At 38.6% G+C, this 20156-nt stretch overlaps 1 pseudogene; it reads right to left on the bottom strand.

The window, feature by feature from the left end:
- Positions 1-513: 513 nt before the first annotated feature.
- On the bottom strand, positions 514-3824 carry LOC101699060 (F-box/LRR-repeat protein 17 pseudogene; annotated as a pseudogene).
- Positions 3825-20156: the final 16332 nt, after the last annotated feature.

Here is a 20156-nt window from a genome sequence, read left to right as displayed (position 1 = left end):
ACCATGATTTGTGCCTAGTCTTGCCCCTTGCTTCATCAACCAGGAGCAAGAGCAACCCGAAGAGGGTCTTTCCACTGGTATTTTGGATACATGGGCTGGATAAACTGGTTATCACATTTTAAAATCCTACTTTAACCTGGAAGTCTAATACTTCATCCCAGCTATGCCTTTGATTCTAAGACACATTATTTTGTGTACCTTTAAGGGAAAAGAAAGGCTGGCAGAGAAATAATAAAACATGATTGTTGTTCCTTGCTTTCTAATTTAGAGATATTAAAATGTGAAAAGGTATTAACTAACAATCAAGAGAATGATAGAATAGCTAGACTTTGGTGAAGAACTCTTGCTTTGGAACTCAATTTTTTTAATTCGTTAAGTTTATTGATACATTTTAGGTATACAATATGATGATATTCATCATTGGGAATTTGCACCTTCACATGATATATCTTTTTTTTTTTTTGAAGTGGGACCAAATGCAATTTACTGCATGTGTCTAGATTTCAGTATTTCTCAGAACCACAGGATCACAGAACATGAGTTCAGGAACACACACACCCCACAGTCCTGTCCCTCCCCAGAGCAGGGATAACACTGACAAGATTCTTGATTGGGGGTTAACTGTGTAGTTGCTGAGTGCTTCTGCTCCTCCACTGGCTCCAGTTTATCACATCTTATCAGCCCCACATATCTCAGAGATTTGCTGCTTTGTGCAATCAGAGTGGCTCCTTGATCTGTAATTTCTTTACACCATTCAACATCCACTGTCTCTATTGTCATACTGTATCACCCAATGGCTATCAGTGCATAATCTGTGATTTTACAGGACACCAAATACAGCTCTTTCAGGTTCCGTCCTTCCTTTGCAATGACCTCCACACACCTGTCATTTATGATCCAATTCAGACAGAGATTGAGAGAGCTAAGATTTTTGCACCTCTTGACAATTTCCATCACTGTTTCATTGTCCAATTCAGAGATGTGACGTAGGTCTAACCTGGAAAGATTTCTTAGCTTGGTTAGGTGGATGAGTCCTTTAGAAGTCACTGAACAACCCATGAAGCCAACATACTGAAGTTCAGGACAGTGTTCAGCAAATGCTTTCACTGACTGATCTGTCACTAATTTGTTTTCCTCGATATATATTCTTTGTAGTTTCAGGCAGCCCTTAGCTATGATGATCATGCCTTCATCTGAGATCTTGTAACACTGGCCAAAATGAATATCTTTGAGTTCTCTGCATTTTGATCCCAGCTGTTTGAGTCCGTCATCAGTAAGTTTGCCCTGGTTGCCTACATGTACTTTCTGAAGTAAAGGGCAGTGAGAGGCAACAGCAATAATAGAGGTGTCAGAAAGCTGTTTACACCTGTAGGCTGTATACCTAAGTAGTCCAGGACACTTAAATGCTAGAACACATATGCCGGTATCAGACATACTGCGACAATCAGAAATGTTGATTTCTATTATATTCTGACTTCTTGATGCAATTTTTTCCAATAATTCACCAGTGACCTGTTGTTGACTACTGAGATCCAACTGCTTCCAAAACTGGCAATCTGAACAAAGGTCACCCCAGTACTTGCAAACTAATGATGCAGAAAGGCAACGTTCATCCAGGGATAAATTCGAAAATATCTTAAGCAGGATGGACGGCGGTAGCTGGTTGATGTTTGGGGTTTCGGGGGGCGGCTCCCTCTGAGAATCGCAAGGGTTTTGGGGGGGCTCCTGACCATTCATGTCGCCGCATTCAGGTTGCTGCTTGGCAGACGAGGGGGCGGTGCCCCCGGCCCTGACCGAGTCCCCTCCGGCCTCGATGGAGGCGCTTTCGGAAGGTGGGGACGAGGGCTGAGAGCAGAGCGGCTGCGGCTTGGGCTGCTCGGGGCCTGGCAACAGCCGGCCTCGGGGGGTCGCGGCGGAGAGGCCCATGTGATACATCTTGATTCTATTATTTTTCCTCATTCCCCTGCCCTCCCTTCAGCCCCTCCACCCCTCCCTATTTACAAAGACTTTGTTCCCAGTTTTTCCTTTTATCATATTTCTTTCTTTCCCTTCTTTCCTTTCCCCTACCCCTCCCACTTCCCCTTCCCCTTCCCCTTTGGCCCTTTCCTTCCTATTTCACATGACCTATTATACATTTTGATCCTTGTTTACACTTTCATTTTCTCACACCAGAGAAACTATTTGGTATTTACACATGTGTGTTCTATTTATTTCACTTAAAAGTATGGCCTCAATGTGTATTCATTTAGCTTTAAATGTCTCTAGTTTCTTGTTCTTTATGGCTGAGTAGTACTCCGTTTTATAAAAAAAAAAAAACCCACATCTCCTTTATCCAGTCTCCAGTCGATGGGCAATTGGGCTGTTTCTGCACAGCAAGAGAAACCACCAACAGAGTGAAGAGACAACCCATGATGTAGAAAAACATTTTTACTAGCTGTTCCTCAGACAAAAGTCTACTATCTAGAATATATAAAGAACTTTAAATAATCAGACCTCTGAAATGAATAGATATTTCTCAAAGAAGTAGAAATAGCAAATAAACATATGAAAAAATGTTCAACATCACTGGTCATTGAAGAGATGCAAATGAAAACAACGCTCAGATTCCACCTCACCCCAGAAAGAATGGCTGCTACCAAGAAATCAACCAAAAACAAATGCTGGTGATGGGGCTGGGGATTTAGTTCAGTGGTTTCATCGCCTGCTGCACAAGCGCAAGGACCCAAGTTTGATCCCTGGTACCAAAAAAAACCCCCAACAAATGCTGTTGAGGCTGTGGGGAAAAAGGAACCCTTCACTGTTGGTGGGAGTGTAGACTGGTGCAACCACTGTGGAAATCAATATGGAGATAATCTCAAAAAACTAGAATTGGAGGTCCCATTTGACCCCACTATTCCCCTCCTGGGTATCTTCCCAAAAGAATTAAAGGAATCATACCACAACAATATATGTGCACCCATGTTTATACAGGCACAGTTTGTAATAGCTAAAACTTGGAAACAGGCCAATTGCCCATCAGCTGGAGACTGGATAAAGAACTCTTGTTTTGGAACTCAATTTTGATTCAGAACTCAAATTTTGGCTCTATAATTTATTAGCTGAATGATTCTGGAGAATTTACTTCAACTTTCAGAGAGAAATCTACAATGTGAGCCTCATAACAACCTTTAAAAAGAGCAGTCATTGGACATATTTGATAACAGGATGCCCAGTACAACAGCAGACACAAAGTAAGAGATGCCAATAGGCATTTTAGTTGCCTTCCCAGCCTTTCTTCTTCACAGAACCTTGATTTTATTTACCTGTTTCAGAGAACCTTGTCTGTTAGGAAGGCTTCCCCCAACCCTACAGAGGTGAATCATAATCATGTCTAGGTCAATCTGAGTGTTTTACCTCTTGTTCACTGATTGGTTTAGTCTTAAATATGTGATGTGATTCTGGCCAATGAGTTATGAGAAGTATGTCAATGAGATATGTGATAGGAATGCTTTTGATGTTGTCATCTGCATGAAGCCTGGAATTGTTGTAGCCATTTTGGCACCATGAGAGTGGAATACCAATATGCTAAGGAAAATAGGACAGAAACAAGGAAGCTCTTGGGTATTTGGGGATAATAACGAACCACTGGGATCCAAACCTGACATCTCCTTGCTCTACACTTCTTGAACAGTAAGTAATGACATCATTAAAGCAACTTTAGTTCAATTATCTATTATTTCTAGCTAAAAGGCCTAAAATTGCAGTATGCAGTAACTATAAACTCTTGTAACACTGAACATTTTTGCCATTGTTGGTACTTACTTGAAATCTCTGTTCAATGCCATCATCTATGAAGCAGGAAATAAAAAGACATTTATCTTGAAAGTTGTCAATAGGGTAGATGAGTATTTGGTCCATTAGCTAGCCCAAAGAAAGCACAAGTGTTCTGCTTCCAGGCTGCCATGAATTGAACAGCTTTCCTCTGCAAGACCTTTCTGCCATAATGTTTCTGCTTTTAGCCTTGGACTGAAACCATAAGTAAAAATAAACCTTTCTTCCTTTAAGTTGTGTATATCTGGTATTCGGTCACCGTGATGAAAAGCTGACTATTACACCATTTCTTGATTACTCTGAATGGAAAGTATATGGGAAGTGAGTGTGAGAAGCTAGAACCAGAGCCAGAGGTAGAGAATAGAAGGAAGTCAACTGGTGAAAAATAGAAATGGACTAGGACAGGGACTAAAGGTGGGAACCTGGGAAGGATGGTGAGAAGATCAATGATCAAAATGTTCCAATATCACACACTGAAGAAACTTAGAACAAAGAGCTGAATGTAGATAGGCAAATAGACAATCAAGGTTATGTGCACATCAAATTTGTGGCCCACTTACTCTAAACTGTTTGGGTGGGATACTACCATTCTTGAGTAAGCAGTGGGACCAAAAAGTTGGAAAGTTCCATCACTAAAGTCCCAGGTGTCACTTTGGCTTCTGGCTAGATGCCCAGGCCTCTGAGATTCAGCTTAGAATTTCTACCCTGGTTCTCTGAAAAACTAAACCTCAAAAACCCTCACCAGAAACCATACTTCCTGGCACTGCTGCTCCTTGTCTGGATGTCTACCGATTGCCTGTTGCCAGACTTCCCCGTGTCTGCCAAGGCTGCTGCTGGCTTTTCCCTTGCTAGGCCTGCCCTGCACTGACCTTTGGAGGAGCTGGATCACTGGCTTCTACCTGCCACCAAGCCTGCTTATTCTGTGTTCTGCCTCCCTCTTTGCTCTAGCTTACCCAGGGGATCCACAGTATTCTGCCTAGTCCCAATTTCCTGGCTCTTCCTCCAGACCTTACTGTGTGCCAATGCCCAGCACCTGACAAATATATAAGGTTGAAAAGTGCCTACAGCCTCCTTGAGTGACCTTTTCTACTTAACTTTCGATCCTTGAAATTATGCTTTTATAGATGTGGTCCTTTGGTTCACATTAAAATATCAATTCCCCTTGGGAGAGACCCTATTAAGACTTGCAGGGAATTACTAATTTACATCTTAATGTGAATGAGGTTATTGGTCCCCATCCCCCGCCCCTTGTGCTTAAAGCAATCTTTGATGGGAAGGAAGGAAAGACAGATAGAATGATTACCAGATGGTGATGTAAGAGGGTCACAGGGAAAAGACACAAGAGGAGAAATTTTGGAGGACTAGTTTGTGTGGGGCATTTAGTGTGAATAATTTTTCTAGTTGTTTCTTGTAACCTTAAAGGATAAAGTATTTTGCTTTGCTTTGTTTTATTTGAAATTTCACTAAATAAAATTTCAGTAGTGCTGTGTTGTAAAGCATTTTGAAAGCAAAAGAATTAATGGTGTCTTAGTCATTTTCTGCTGCTATAACAGAACACTACCAACAGGATAAATTATAAACGATAGAAGGTTATTTGCCACACAGTTTGAAGACTGGGGAGTCCATGACAGAAAGATCATACCTGGTAAAGACCTGCTTGCTGTAAAATAACATGGCAGAAGGGATCATCACGCAAGGGAAGTACAGAGATTGAGGGCTTAACTTGAGCTTTCATTTAGGAACCAACTCCTGTGATAAAGGCATTAATCCATTAATGAGTGCAGAATCTGCATGACCTAATCATCTCTTAAAGTCTTAAAGGCTGATTTCTTTAGTAAGATAATACAGTAAGTATCTTATTTAATATTCTACTTGGGGGGCTGATCCTAGATGTGCATTTTCAAAACTGAATTTTGCTGGTGAATGCACTAGATCAGCCTCAAAAAACTGACTCATGTTTTTCAAACTCACAAGAGTATGATGAGAGACAGACCTTACTAGTGTGTGTAATATTTTATACACTGTCAGACACCTGCTTCCTGGAACCAAGATGGTTGGGAAACCAAAGCAGCAGCAAGATGGTAGCCGGTGAAAATGAATGCTATTGAAAGGCTCATCCCCAAAGCTCCTGCCAGGCAGGAACCATGCTGAACACTTTATTTCTTATTTAATTTTCAAAATAACCCATAAGCAAGTTCTTTTATTATCTTCTTTACATATAAGTAAGTGCACCTCCAAGAATTTCAATCTTTACTCCAGGTCACAGAGCTAGAAAGAGTCTTTGTTAGCTTTTCAGTGCTGTGACAAATACCAGGCAGGCACAATGCCATTGAGCTACATCCCAGCCCTGTTGTGACAAATACCTAAAAAAAAGAACTTAAGGGAAAAAAAATCAATGGAATATATATAATATTCAATTTGTTATACTATATATTGAATGCATATTGTAATATACAAATGATGTGGCCCCGGTCTGACCCTGAAGGCCTGTATATCCCCTGGAGAGCCACCGGTATGAGTCTGCCTTAAAAAGTAGAAAAAGCTGAAGTCTAGGGACACCAGTAATGGTGGCATCAAGAGATGCACTGCTCTAACAGAACTGAGCTCACAAGTGCAAGCTGACTTCCTCTTCCTGCTTTTGTTCCATCCAGACTGGCGGCTCATTGGATGGATGGTGCTGCCCACAATCAGCAAGAGGGGCAGGGATCATTTCCTCCTCAGTTCACTGGCCTACGTGACAGTCATCTCTGGAAACACCCTTACTGACACACACACCCAGAAGTGTGCCTTCCACATCTCCTAGATGTCTTTCAATCCAATCAAGTTGACAATGTAGCTTTAGTCAGTAAAAACGTGCCTGCTTAATGAAAACCAAAAGTGGAGATTTTTTTTTTAATATAAAAGCCTTTGACATATAATATCCATGAACCTTAGACATTGTTGTTCCCATTTTTCAGATGATAAGACTGATATTAAGAGAGAGTAAATATTTTGCCAAAGGTTTTACAGCTAGGATGTCAATTAGGAGTGGAATATGAAAAGCTCATCATTTTCTAAGTGTCTGGCTGGTGTGTAAGGCATGTAATTAAGCTTCTATTGTTGGAATTTATGTTGGCTTCACTTTTTTATAGTTCAGAACTCATATTCATTGAAGTAAATATTTTAGAATATAAGTTACTGTCTATACAATTACATATTTTAAAGATACTACTATGAATGTATTCATAATAGAAAATAGAAGTATTACAAGTTATTTTCAAGATATTGTTTACTTTTTATTAGTATATATTCACAATACATAATAAACACATGCATCCTGGGAAACTGGCCTATCTGTCTATCTATCTATCTAACCCATCTTTGTCCTTTTAACTTCCTCTTCCCCTCCTTTCCCTCCATCCCTATCTCTCCTTCCCATCTCCATAAAATCTGGCTCCCAATTTTCAGGAATGCTTATAGTCCCACCGGCCAGATCACAGAGTGTTTCATCCACCGTGTGGCCCTTTAAGGATGTGTATGCTAGTTCAAAGACTGAAAGATATCTCATTTAGGATTTTGTGTTTATTCAATTACCAAAGCGAGACTGAACATCGTTTTATCTATTTCTTCTGTAAGTTGTCTATTCCTATCCCTTTTTGAAACCGTAATATTTTCCCTCCTGAGGCCTCCTAGGTTGTGTATCTTCAGAAGCTACAAACTGCTGGAAATGTATTTAAGAAAAGCCAACCTTTTACTTTCTTCATAAGGCTGTTTGAATTCAGAGGCATAACTATTAAACTTTGGCGAGTTCTATGGACAGCTGCCTAAATGTTTAGGAACCATCACCAATTTTTCTGTTCCTGGAATTCTAAGAACAAGGAAACTTTTATTTTATTTTATATTTTTTGGTGCTAGGAATTGAACCCAAGGCTTCACCGTACTAAGCATGTGCTCTACCAAGAGCTACAACCCCAGCTACTAGCAGAAGAAGAAGCTTGTTGATATACAACCAGAAAGCTAAATAATAATAGAGAAGAATAAAAAATCAGCAATTGACAGTGATTCTACTACATAATAATTAAAAATTAACTATATTAGTATATTTAAATGTTTACTTAGATTCTTAACTCCTTGATGGGTTAACTTAGGGACAGGAAAATGTATCAGTTCCAGTTATGTTGACATATGAATAAGGGAGAAAATAAACAGCACTAAAACATAATTTTCCAGCAAAATAATACAATTTTATAAAATATCAGAAATATATGACTGAATAAAGTGAGTTTCATCTATGGGTTGGAATTCAGCAATGATGACAGAGGACCACTTCATCCTGGGGCTGATCACTAATTAGTGAATTTCAAGTCATAATTCCTATGAGATGAAAACAACATGACACTGAGAAAATCAGCCCTCATCCCCTGGCTTCTCAATCATCTCAACAGGAAATGATATATTGGGTCACTGCTCATCACCTTGCTCAAACTAAGGTTCCTGAAGAGAGAAAATATATTTTGAAACAAATTAAAAGGCTTATATTTGATATTACCTCATCTGATTTATTCAGAAGGAAACCTTACTGCATGAGAGTGTTGTGGTTCCCAAGGAAAATCCATCTTCTAGATTCTCCGGTTAATGCTTCAGCATCATTGTATTTTTTAAACAACATTTTGTAAGAAGTATAAATGTTCATTTTTAGAAAATTTTTCTTTTGGATTTCTTAAAATTTTATACATAGAAAACAGGAACTCTTGTTCATTGCTAGAGTGGGCACAAAATTGTCCAACCACTTTGGAAGACAGTTTGGCAGTTTCTTAGAAAAGTAAACAAACTCTAACCAGCAGTGTTTCTTGGTTTTCATCCAACAAAGCTGAAAACATATTTTTACACAAAAATCTGCACTTGGATGTTTATAGCAGCTCTATCCTTAATTGCCATGTCTTATAAGAAACTAAGATATCCTTTGATAGGTGAGCAGAAAAATAAACAGTGGTGCATCCAGACAATGGAATATGAATCATCACTACAAAGAAATGAACTATCAGGCCACGAAAAGACATGAAGAAATCACAAATGCATAATATTAAGTGAAGAAAACAATATAAAAGACTACAATATATGACTCCAACTATGCGATATTCTGAAAAAGATCAGAGGTTGATTGCTAGGGGTTAGGATAGTCAAGACTTGCATGGAGCAGAGAGGATTTCTAAGGTAGTTAAAATGCACTATATGAAACCATAGTGGTGATACATGTCACTGTCCCATTGAATGTACAACTCTCAGAGTGAATTGTCATGTGAGCCATGGGCTTTGGGTAATGACTATGATGTGTGTAGATTTATTAACTGTACTCACGGGGTATTTTGGTGGAAGGTGTTGATAAACATGTATGGGGCAAAGGGTAGATGGGAAATCTCTGTATTTTCCTTTCAACTTTGTGATGAACTTTAACTGCTATAAAGATACAGTGAAAAAATATTCATAAATGATATAAATATATATCTTCTTATTAGCTATACTACATGTTTGTAGTACATAGTATTTACATTCCTCGTGGGAAATTGGTACATGTACACAGCATATATTAATTTCTTTTTTTCCACCCCTTTTCTTTCCTTCTCTCCCCTCTGCCTCATCTCTTGATTCCTTTTTCCTTTGAGAAAGATCTATCTCATTACTTCCTATTAACTATCTTTTATCTCTCTATTTATAGTTTCGGTTTCTCATGTAAGAGAAACCATGTGATATTAAGCTTGTATGTCTGATTTATTTCACATACTATTATGGTCTCAAGGTGCATCTATTTTCCTACATGTGACTTAAATTTATCTTTTTTCTTTTCTTTTCTTTTCTGTTTTTTTTTTTTTGGTGCTGGAGATCAAATCTGGGACCTTGCACTTATCAGGCAGGCAGGGGAACCACTAAGCTAAATCCCTGGCTCAAGGTTATCTTTCTTTATGGCAAAGTCCTATTCCATTGTGTGTAAATACCACATCTTTATCTAGTCATCTGTTGATGGACAAATAGGCCATTCCCAAAATTTGGCTATTATGAATTGTGTTGCTATGAACATGGGTATGCACATATCCCTGCAGTATGATGACTTTAACTCTTTTGAGAAGATACCTAGAAAGGGAATATCTGAGTCAAATGGAATTTCTAGTTTTAAGTTTTTGAGAAATCTCCCTACTGATTTCCTCTTCTGGTAGATACTCTCAAATAGAAGTACAAACGACATGATTTCCATTTTTTCTGGTCTCACCATTCAATGTTCTGGGCCAATTTGCTCCTGGCATCCTGGATGGATTCTAAAATCATCAGCCACCTTCTGATTAGTCAGCATAGGCTGAGCTAGGCCAGAATAACAGATGAAACTTACAATATCGGTGACTTAGCACATCAAAGGTGCATGTTTCCCTTGCGCATGGTCTGTTAAAAGAAGGTGATAGTCAAGAGGGCACCCGTCCCAGTGTTGGCTGGAGAGTCTGCCTGCTTCCACACCGGCGTTCTAGCTTTTGACATAGGGTCTGCAACAAACAGGGCCGAGAGACCTGCATGGCTCTGTGCTACCCTAGGAGTTCTGTCTTTATTTCAAATGTTTATATTTTATTTATCATGGGTTTCTTTGCATTGATTTTTATTTTATAAAATATTGCATTAAAATATTTATTATTCAGATTAGAGAGGTTTTTTCTTCATAGTCCCATAAACTTTGTGCCTTAGGCAAATGCCTCCCTTGTCTCTCCCTGGTCCAGGCCCTGCATTGAATAGAAACACTCTTATCAGCAACCTGTGGCCACTGGCTCTGACAACTAGAGCTTCTTCCTATTCCACATTCTTTTCAGCCACATTTGAAACTGACATTTGGGAGAGACCTTCCTTAGGTTGCTTCATATCTGAAGCAGTCCCAGGCTTATGCTTTCTTGGCTTTGAATTTCTTCCCTAAACCTAGCTGGCTTACGATCTAGTCACAATTGGTTATTTTCATGTGACCAATGACCACAATCCAGATCTTTCTTGATAGTGCTTCTTAAACCCTATTTTACTTTGCCCACTAGTGTGCCCCACCCCATTTTCAACTTCATGGGGCTTAGGCAAAGAGTACAGGCAGTCCAGAAGAAGGAAACCACTCTCACTTATCTTTGCTTTGAGTTGTTTTATCCAACTGAAAAGTTTTGTGGAGCACCAGATACTTTATCATTGTTTTTGTCTTAAAGGTCCTTTAATTAATGGAAAGTTTGTTCTGCTGGGCACATTAGTGCACACCTATAATCCTGAGTATTCAGGAGGATAAGGCAGGAGAATCACAAGGTTGAGGTCAGCTTGGACAATTTAGCATTTAAATTTAGCAATTTAAATGGTCTAGGAGTGTAGCTCAGTAGTAGTGCACCTGCCTAGCATGCATGAAACCTTGGCTTCATTTCTTAGTACTGGAAAAAAAAAAGAAAAAAATGAATGTGAAAAAGAAAATGTATCCTAAATTTGTTGTAAAATGCCTTATTTATTCAAATTTCATCTCTTTCTTTGAGCACTGAAAACAGAGGGCTTTCTCAAACCTGCAGGGCTCTGAATTTCTAGAACATCTCTATTTCCTTTCATTTCTACTTGCAAATTGTCATGTTTTCTGAGCTCATGCCTTTTGTGGAAAACCTTTCGCTAACATCAATCAACTCATAAGGTTCTATTTTCCAGTTCTTCTGGAATTATAAATCCATCTGGCTGGTATGGCACCTGTGTTAGGCACACTAACAGCTTTGAGAAATGTCCACATCCTAATCCCCAGAAACTGTGAATGTGTTATTTTATATGGCAAAGGAAATCAAGGTAGCAGATGGAAAAAGATTGTTAATGAGGTAACCTTTGTGGTGTCATGATATTTATTTTTTGGGTTTTACCCATGTTTCCTGGCTTATAATGCCCTCCCCAAAGGAGGAAATCAAAACTAGAATTCCTCTTCCTCAAAGCAAGTCATACATAGATCCTTGAATCTTCCCATCTTTTTGTCTTAGAGCTGGCTCTAAAGAAATTTTCTGACCTACCCTTGTCCAATAGTCTAAGTCCCTCTCTATTCCTGAGGGGTTTTGCCCAATACCCTGGAGGTAGGAATGCTGTAGAAAGAAGCTAAGAATCTGACCAGACAGGCCTGCCTGGCTTCCTCATTCAGTCTGTTAGCATCAGACCATGCTCTTTTTGTTCAATCACATTTCAACATTCTTATTCATCCTTCAATCAGCTATGCAAAGAAGTCTCCATCAAATCTCCATAGGGTTTGGAGCGACTCCAGAGAGCTGACCGCGGGAGGTTCCTGAAACGTGGTACCTGGAGAGGACATGGAAGCTCTGCAGCCCTCTTCTAGCCTCCCCTTGCCTATCTTTTGATCTATACCTTTATGATATTTTCAGAATAAACCAATGAACATGTTTCCCTGAGTTCTGTAAGCCACTTGGGAGAAATTAATTTAATATGAGGGCACAGTTGTAAGAACTCCCAATTTGTAGCCTATGGGGCAGAAGCACAAGTAAAACAAGTGGGGATTGTAATTGGCATCTAAGTGTGGGGAGGAGCAGTCTTGGTGACTGAGTCTTCAATCTGTGGGATCCATCACTCACTGGTAGAGAGTGTCAGAACTAAATTGGAGTAAAGGACACACAGCTGGCATCCACTGCAGAATTGTTTGCTGGTGCCCTTTTGAGGTCCCAGAAATCTGTGCCAAAATAAATAAATAAAAGGGAAACATGTAGGAAAGGATGAAGTCAAAGTACTATTATTTGCAGGTGACATGATCCTCTACTTATAAGACCCAGAAAATTCTGCCAAAAGATTCCTAGATTTAATAATGAAACTCAGCAAGATAGCAGGATACAAAATAAAGACCCCCAAAACAATAGTGTCCCTATACACCAATAATGATACCTGAGAAAGAAAGGAAAACAATACCATTTACAATAACAATGGCAACTAGAAAAATTATACACTTAGGAGTTAACCTAAGCAAGGAAGTGAAAGATCTCTACAATGAAAATTACACCACCCTGAAAAAGGAAATCAAGGAGGATATCAGAAAAATGGAAAGATATCCCCTGTTCCTGGATAAGCAAAACTAATGTAATCAAAATGGTTATATTTACAAAATTGGTATATGGATTTAATGCAATCTCAATTAAAATACCAACAGCATTTCTCACAGATCTAGAGAAAACAATCCTAAAATTTCTGTGGATCCAAAAGAGACCCAGAATAGGAAAAGCCATCCTGGATAACAAAGCAAAGCAGGAGGCATCACAGTCCCAGATTTGAAGTTATACTACAAAGCTACTACAATTGAAACAGCATGGTACTGGCACAAATGACCAGTAAATACATGAAAAAATGTTCAACTGCCCTTGTCTTTACAGAAACACAAATTAAAACAACATTGATATACCATCTTACTCCAGAAAGAATCGCTATCATCGAAAAAAATCAAATAATAACAAATGCTGGAGAGGATGTGGGGCAAAACAAATTCTTCTACCTTGTTGGTGGGAATGTAAACTAGTACAACCACTATGGAAATCAGTGTAGAGATTTCTCAAAAAACTAAAAATAGAAATTCTATTTGACCCAGCTATTCCCCTTCTATGTACCTTCCTGAAAGAGTTTAAGTCAAGGATAAAGAGTTAAAGGATATCTGCATACCAATGTTCATAGCAGCACATTTTGTAATAGCTAAATCTTGCAGATAGACTATATGGCCATCAATAGATGAATGGATGAGAAAAATGTGATATTTATACACAACAGAGTACTACTCTTCCATAAAGAAAAATAAACTTTAGGAGTTTATAGCTAAATGGATGCAACTTGAGACCATAATATTAAGTGAAATCAGTCAGACATATATGCTTAAGTATCACATGGTTTCTCTTATATGAGAAAATCATATATATATTATATATATATTTTATACATATATATATGATGAATGACAGATACATAGGAAAATAGCAAGTAGGGAGATCTCTTTCAAAGAGATGGGGGAATAAGAGATGGAGGAAGAGTAAGAGAGGGGAGGGACAGGAAATGAGAACAAAAGAACTGAAGGGGGAAAATGATGAAAATAGAGCTTTTACAAATGGGAAAGAGACCAAGAGTTGAAAAGAGCATGGAGGGAAGGGAAGGGTAGGGGATTAAAAAAAAAAGAATTACGATGTGTTATGTACATGTATCAACTCCCCAAATATGTACTAATAAAAAGATCCAGGAGACAGAGAGATACATATGAAACATGCTTGAGCTGGGTGTGGTGGTGCACACCTGTAATCCCACCACCTGGGAGGCTGAGGCAGAAGGCCTATAGCAAGTTGGAGGCCATCCTAAATTATACAGTGTGATCTTGTCTCAAAAATCAAAGTAGAAAAAAGAGAAAGAAAGAAGGAAGGAAGGAAGGAAGGAAGGAAAGAAAGAAAGAAGGAAAGAAAGAAAGAAAGAAAGAAAGAAAGAAAGAAAGAAAGAAAGAAAGAAAGAAAGAAAGGAAGAAAGAAAGAAAGAAGAGAGAGAGAAGAAAGAAGCTTGAGCCATGGCTCGATCAGAGTTGAAGCTGGGTGATGGGTACATGCCATACATTACACTATTCTCTCCCTTTCTGCAAATGTTTGAGACTTTCAAGGACAAAAAGAGTTAGCAATTGAAAATATGAACATTAAAAAAAGAAATCTTCTGTGCTGACTAAGATGTTAAAACAGAGGCCAAACATGACAAGACACTTTGTGTTTCTTCATGACATACAAATTTAAATAGGGAAATGACCCTGCATTATTTAGGTGGCTGAGATCTAATCCTATGAGTTACTAAAGAGGGAGGCAGAAGATGAGTCAGAGAGATGCAACATGTAAACCTGGTCTCTGCTGTGCTGGGTTGGTGGAAAGAATGCCATGGCCACTGGAAGCCAGCAGAGCTCAGTGCTGAGTTAACAGTCACTAAGGAAATGTAGCTCTCATCTGCAAGGAACTGGATTCTGCCAACAACTTAACTGAAAAGAAGATGCTTTCTCTCCAGACCCTACAGGAGAAAATGCAGCCCACTGACACCAGGTAAGACTCATATAGGATTTTTGCTCTAAAGCACTTTAATTAATTTGTATTGTTTTAAGGCTAAGTTTGTTGTAATTCCGTTAGCAATAATAGAAATCCAGTGATTTCTTCTACTTCTGCCAGGTGTTTTAGGTTTCTGTTTTGGCAGCATCCCCCCTGTCCCCACTATCAATTCCTACATTAGTCAGAATAGGTCAAATTACCCTGTGGTTATGAATTAACTGAGAATTCCAGTGACTCTACCAAGGTTTATTTCTTACTCATGGAAAACCTGGACTGGCTGCTGCCTTTGAAGGGGTGACTGGGAGAGGCACCCTGCTAACATCTTCTGACTCTGTTTAGAGTAGACATTTTCAGGGGTCCACAGCATGGGGAGAAAACCCTGGAGGAACTTTCATCTCTAAAGTGACATTGCCACTCCTGCTCATATCTGTTAGTGCACAGCCCTGCCCAACTCCAAGGGGGATAAGATGTGTAGTTTTTTTGTGTTCTCAGAGGATAGAATTAGATATTTGACATTGCTGTTACTGTCTTTGTGTGTTTTGTTATTTTAAAATAGTCAAGACTGGTCCAATATATAATTCCAGTTTAAATTGGTTTTAACTTGAACCTAGTGAAGAGCTCTTTTCACCTCTTGACTTGGAAACTCTGAGACTTAGAGAGAGAGAAGCATTTTAACTTTTGCTCCTGCATTAGCACCATAAGTGGAGGAATGAAAATTAATAGTCTTTTGGGGAAATGTTTCCTTCCCCTCTACCCAGGTTCCAAATCCTTTGTTTTATGGGCATGAAGAGGGATGGGGGAAAAATGGAAAGAGAAATGGCTGTCTTTTGGTGGTGAAATGTGTCCCTGTCTCCCTCACAATGGGGATGCTGCTGACAGCCTGTTTGAGGTGATCTGCTCAGAATGGAGACAGTTGTTTGTTGGAGGAATGTCAAGCATTATTCTGCTCTGCCCACTGGGGACCCCCTGGAGAGGAGCAGCCAAGAGTCCACTGGTCTCTAATTTGTTCTGTGGGTTAGGTATTGCAATGCTTGAAGTGGCTGGTGGCTTTCTTTCTTTTCTTTTCTTTTTTTTTTTATCTTTCATCCTTCTTCAAGAGTGGGATTACCGAAACCTTTTTTTTGCGCCCTCTCAGAGTCTCAAAGGAGTGGGATATAGTGCAGATTGCTGCCATCTTCTTACGAGCACACTACAGTCCCTTCCTATCTGTCCTCAAAGCTCTTCCTACCTGCCCCCTCAGCTCTTGTGCTTGGTGCCTATTTCTATGAGATAAGTAGGCTTTATACATAATGTCTAACCTACCCCCCAACTCTGGGGCAGGCTACCTCTCAGGCTCTCCTAAGAACTTGTTCCCAAACTACAGTTAGCTATAATGGCACAAACTGGGCCAACCAGTTATATAGCCTAGCGATCTTCCAACTAGATGTTCAACAAGATACCAATCTTCCTCACTAATGGACAAACTCAGATCTTTAGGAATGGTTTACTCAGAGCATCTTCCTTTCTTTGGCATGATGTGGGACAAGATCCCTTTCCTTTTTCTAATGACCAGGAAGGGAAAAGCCAGGGTTCGCCTAACTAATTTGGCTATTAATGATGCCAATGATTTTCTTTTTTTCTTCCTAATCTTTGGGAAAACAAACTGGACATAAACAATCAATAAAATGCATTGTGCTGCCTTAAGTGCTATGTAAATTCATTCCTTTACGATACCACAGTTAAGACATTAGAAAAGTTTAAAGAAAGAAAGAGATTAATGAGACCTGTAAAGGTGCAAATTTCCAATGATGAATGTCATTATATTGTATGCCTAAAATGTATCAATGATTAAAATGAATAATAGATAATGTGAAATCAGAAGAAAAGGTCCAAAGGGGTAGGGGAAGTGGGAGGGGCAGGGGAAAGGAAAGAAGGAAAAGGAAAAATTATGAGAAATGGAAAAAGTGGAAACAAAGTCTCTGTAAATAGGGAAAGGTGGAGGGGGTAAAGGGAGGGCTGGGAATGGGGAGAAAATAAGAACCAAGATACATCATGTAAAGGTACAAGTTCCCAGTGAGAAATGTAAATGTATTGTATACCTAAAATGTACCAATAGATGAATTAAAAAAAAAAAAAAGAAATAGTCTGAAAAGGCCCTTGCATTAGCATCCACTCAATTCTTAAAAGTATCAGGTAAAATGCTAAGATCTTGTGATTGTTAATGGGATATCCAGACATTTGGCCAAACGCTATTGTGGTAGTGTCTGTGAGAGTGTTTCTGAATGCAATAATATTGGGATTAGTGTACTAAATAAAGCAAATTTCTCTCCTAAATTCTAATTTGAGTGGGCCTCACCCAATCAGTTGAAAACCTGAATAGAACAAAGAGCAGAGTAAGGGAAAACTCATCCTGTCTGACTGCTGAGCTGGGATACTGGTCTATTTCAACTTTCAACATCAGCTGTTCTTGGGTCTCCAGCTGGCCAACTTTCACACTGGAAGTTACACCATCAGCTCTCCTGGTTCTCAGGTCTTCTGGCTTGGACTGGAAAAACAACAATGGCCCTCTTGGGTCTTCAGGTTGCTGGTGGCTGATCTTGGGATTTCTCAACCTCTGTAGTCATGTGAGCCAACTCCTTATCTGTCTCCCATCTCTTTGTCTGTCTGTCTGTCTCTGTGTTCACATTTCTCTGGAAAATGCTGTCTAATAGAGTACTTTGTCTCATTTCATCCTTAGACAAACCTGATGAAGAAGATAATTTGATTATCCCTTTGTTTTACAAATGAGAAAATGGATCTTTCTACATACCGGTAGAAAAGCCCTCCACAAGTTGATCTCTAGAGCCTCCTGGCCATCAATCCCTGGGTGTATGAAAAGGGAAGAAAGGGCCAGGGATTTAGTTCAGTGGTTTCACTGCCTGCTGCGCAAGAGCAAGGACCTGAGTTCGATCCCAGTACCAAAAAAAAAGAAAAGAAAAGGGAAGAAAGTCCCAGAGGCGATGTGAACTAGGGTGGGAAGGGAGGTAAAGCTTTCCTGGTTCAAGGATTCTAGGATAATGCCCTTCCAGAGAGGTTCCCATGGAACTCATAATGATGCCTACTGGGAGAAAACTTGTGTAAAGGGGAAAAACACACTTTATAATAATTTGCTGTAGAATTACAAGAAGAAAAAATTAATCAAGCAATATTATATGAAAATGAATGTTCTTTTGAGGATAAAACTTTGTTAAGACATGATCTGTATGATCTTCATAGAGCATAGGTCTGGGCATATAATTAAAGGACCACTATTTTTCCTGACATTAAGAAAATTTTGGATAAGCAGAAGTGAAAGAAGCCACCTTGATGATCCTTACCTAGATTCATTAAAGCTGAACCTAGAAAACGCTGTTGCACTAGCGAGTGGCTCATCTGCTCCTACATTAAACGCTACTTAACTCATTTCTGCTTCTATTTATTTTTATTTTTCTAAATTTAGCCCAAAGGCTGAGTCAACCCAGCCTTAATGCCCATAATCAGTTGGGCCTGGCTCCTTGAAAAAATACTGCTGTGTCCTCATGGAAATGGCATTAAAGTAGGCAAAAGGAAAATGTGCCTAAAGCCATAAACCTGATGAAACTAGAGTCATGCTTCCTTGGAAAAGCATCAGGGGTGCAGTGTTAAACAATAGTGAGGCACAGTGGGTAATAGATGCCATCCAGATGCCACCTTCAAGGTCCTAGATCTGCATTTGGGGCTGGAAGCAATAGAACCCCCTTTAGGAGCATCACAGAAGCTATTGACATTTTGAATAGGACTTTAAAAAGAAAAACCTTTCCCACCTTCTGTCCTATGCAGTTTCAAAGACATAATTTGCCTTGAGATTTTCATCATTTAATCTACATAATTCATCATAATTTCATCATTTAATCTACATAATTCTCAGAGCTATGAATTTATTTCTTCAAAGTGTCAGCTAATCCAAGTTTTAACCAGTTGTTTACCTCTTCACAGACTATTTACAACTAGTTTTTAGATGTTTCAATTTTCATAAATTCTGAATGTCACTTTTATTAACTTCATATTTTCTATAAAGTCTCAGTTATCAAAAGCTTTCCACATCTCATAAATTTGAGTTTCAAAAGATAATTTTAGAAATGTCTCACTCATCATCATAAATTTTAAATATTTCCTTCTTTATTCTCAAGACTTAGTGTTTATCATTTTTATATCATGTGCCTTTCCATCTACTGTAGCATAATATTTTTACATATTTATATCTATATTTAGCTTTTATATCCACATATGTACCTTTTCATCTACTATATAGTATATTTGAATTTATACTTTATATTTAAACTATATATTATTTTATTTTTATACTTATATTTATACCTAATCTCATACTACTTATTAGATTGACAATTATTATATTTTGGAAATTCTTAATAGACATTTCAAATGATGTTTTATGTTATGTATTTTATTCTTCTTAAAAAAGAGAATTAGTCATGGAATCTATCTATTTATATGAGCCATTAATGTCATTTCAGCCTCACTTTGTAAGGGACAAGATTTTCACTTATCTCACCCATAGACCAAATACTTGAGTACTGTGGAAATCTAAAACTTTTATTAATATAAAATAGAATCTTACTACTGCAGTATAGAATTCAGCTGGAATAAGAACAAGTAACATATGGTAGATGGAATAATACTCCAAACCACCCACATTCTGATTTCCAGAATCTATGAATCTTCCTTCTAAGTCAAGAGGGACTTTGTAGATGTGATTAAACTGAAGTTTCTGTGATGTTGGAGATTATCTTGGACTATCTTTGTGGGCCAAATATAATTACATGTTTCCTTGGAAGTGTTAGAGAAGGAAGAAAAGGAGTCCAGAGTGAGGCCATGTAGAGTATTGGCCCTGTAACCAGGGTTCCTGGCTTTGATCCAAGGTGTGTAAACTGCCTAGAAGGTGGAGAGACCGTTGGAGTAAACTCTCATCCAGCAAGTCCAGAAGGTGATGCTCCCCTGCTGGCACCCAGGGAGGCACGTTTTGATCTTCTAACCTATGGGATAGTGAGATAGTAAATGGATGTTGTTTTATAAGAAATTTGTTACAGCAGTAAATGGAAAACTGATACAATTTTATTTCTTTTCACAAATATTTATTAAGTGCATACCATCCTAGATCTCAATGATTAATAGAAAAAGGAAAAAGAAGGTAGAATTTCTTTCTTTTGTTTGAAAACTTCCTAGTTAAGAAATATATCCCTTCTCCTCTTGCAAATCCCTCTATCACACATAAGAAAATGAGAATAAGAAATT

The sequence above is a fragment of the Heterocephalus glaber genome, unplaced genomic scaffold, assembly GCF_053883595.1.
Source record: "Heterocephalus glaber isolate CG9 unplaced genomic scaffold, H.glaber_assembly_v1.0 deba00001532, whole genome shotgun sequence".
In the NCBI taxonomy this organism is placed as follows: Eukaryota; Metazoa; Chordata; class Mammalia; order Rodentia; family Bathyergidae; genus Heterocephalus; species Heterocephalus glaber.
This window is presented reverse-complemented; position numbering and strand designations above follow the sequence as displayed.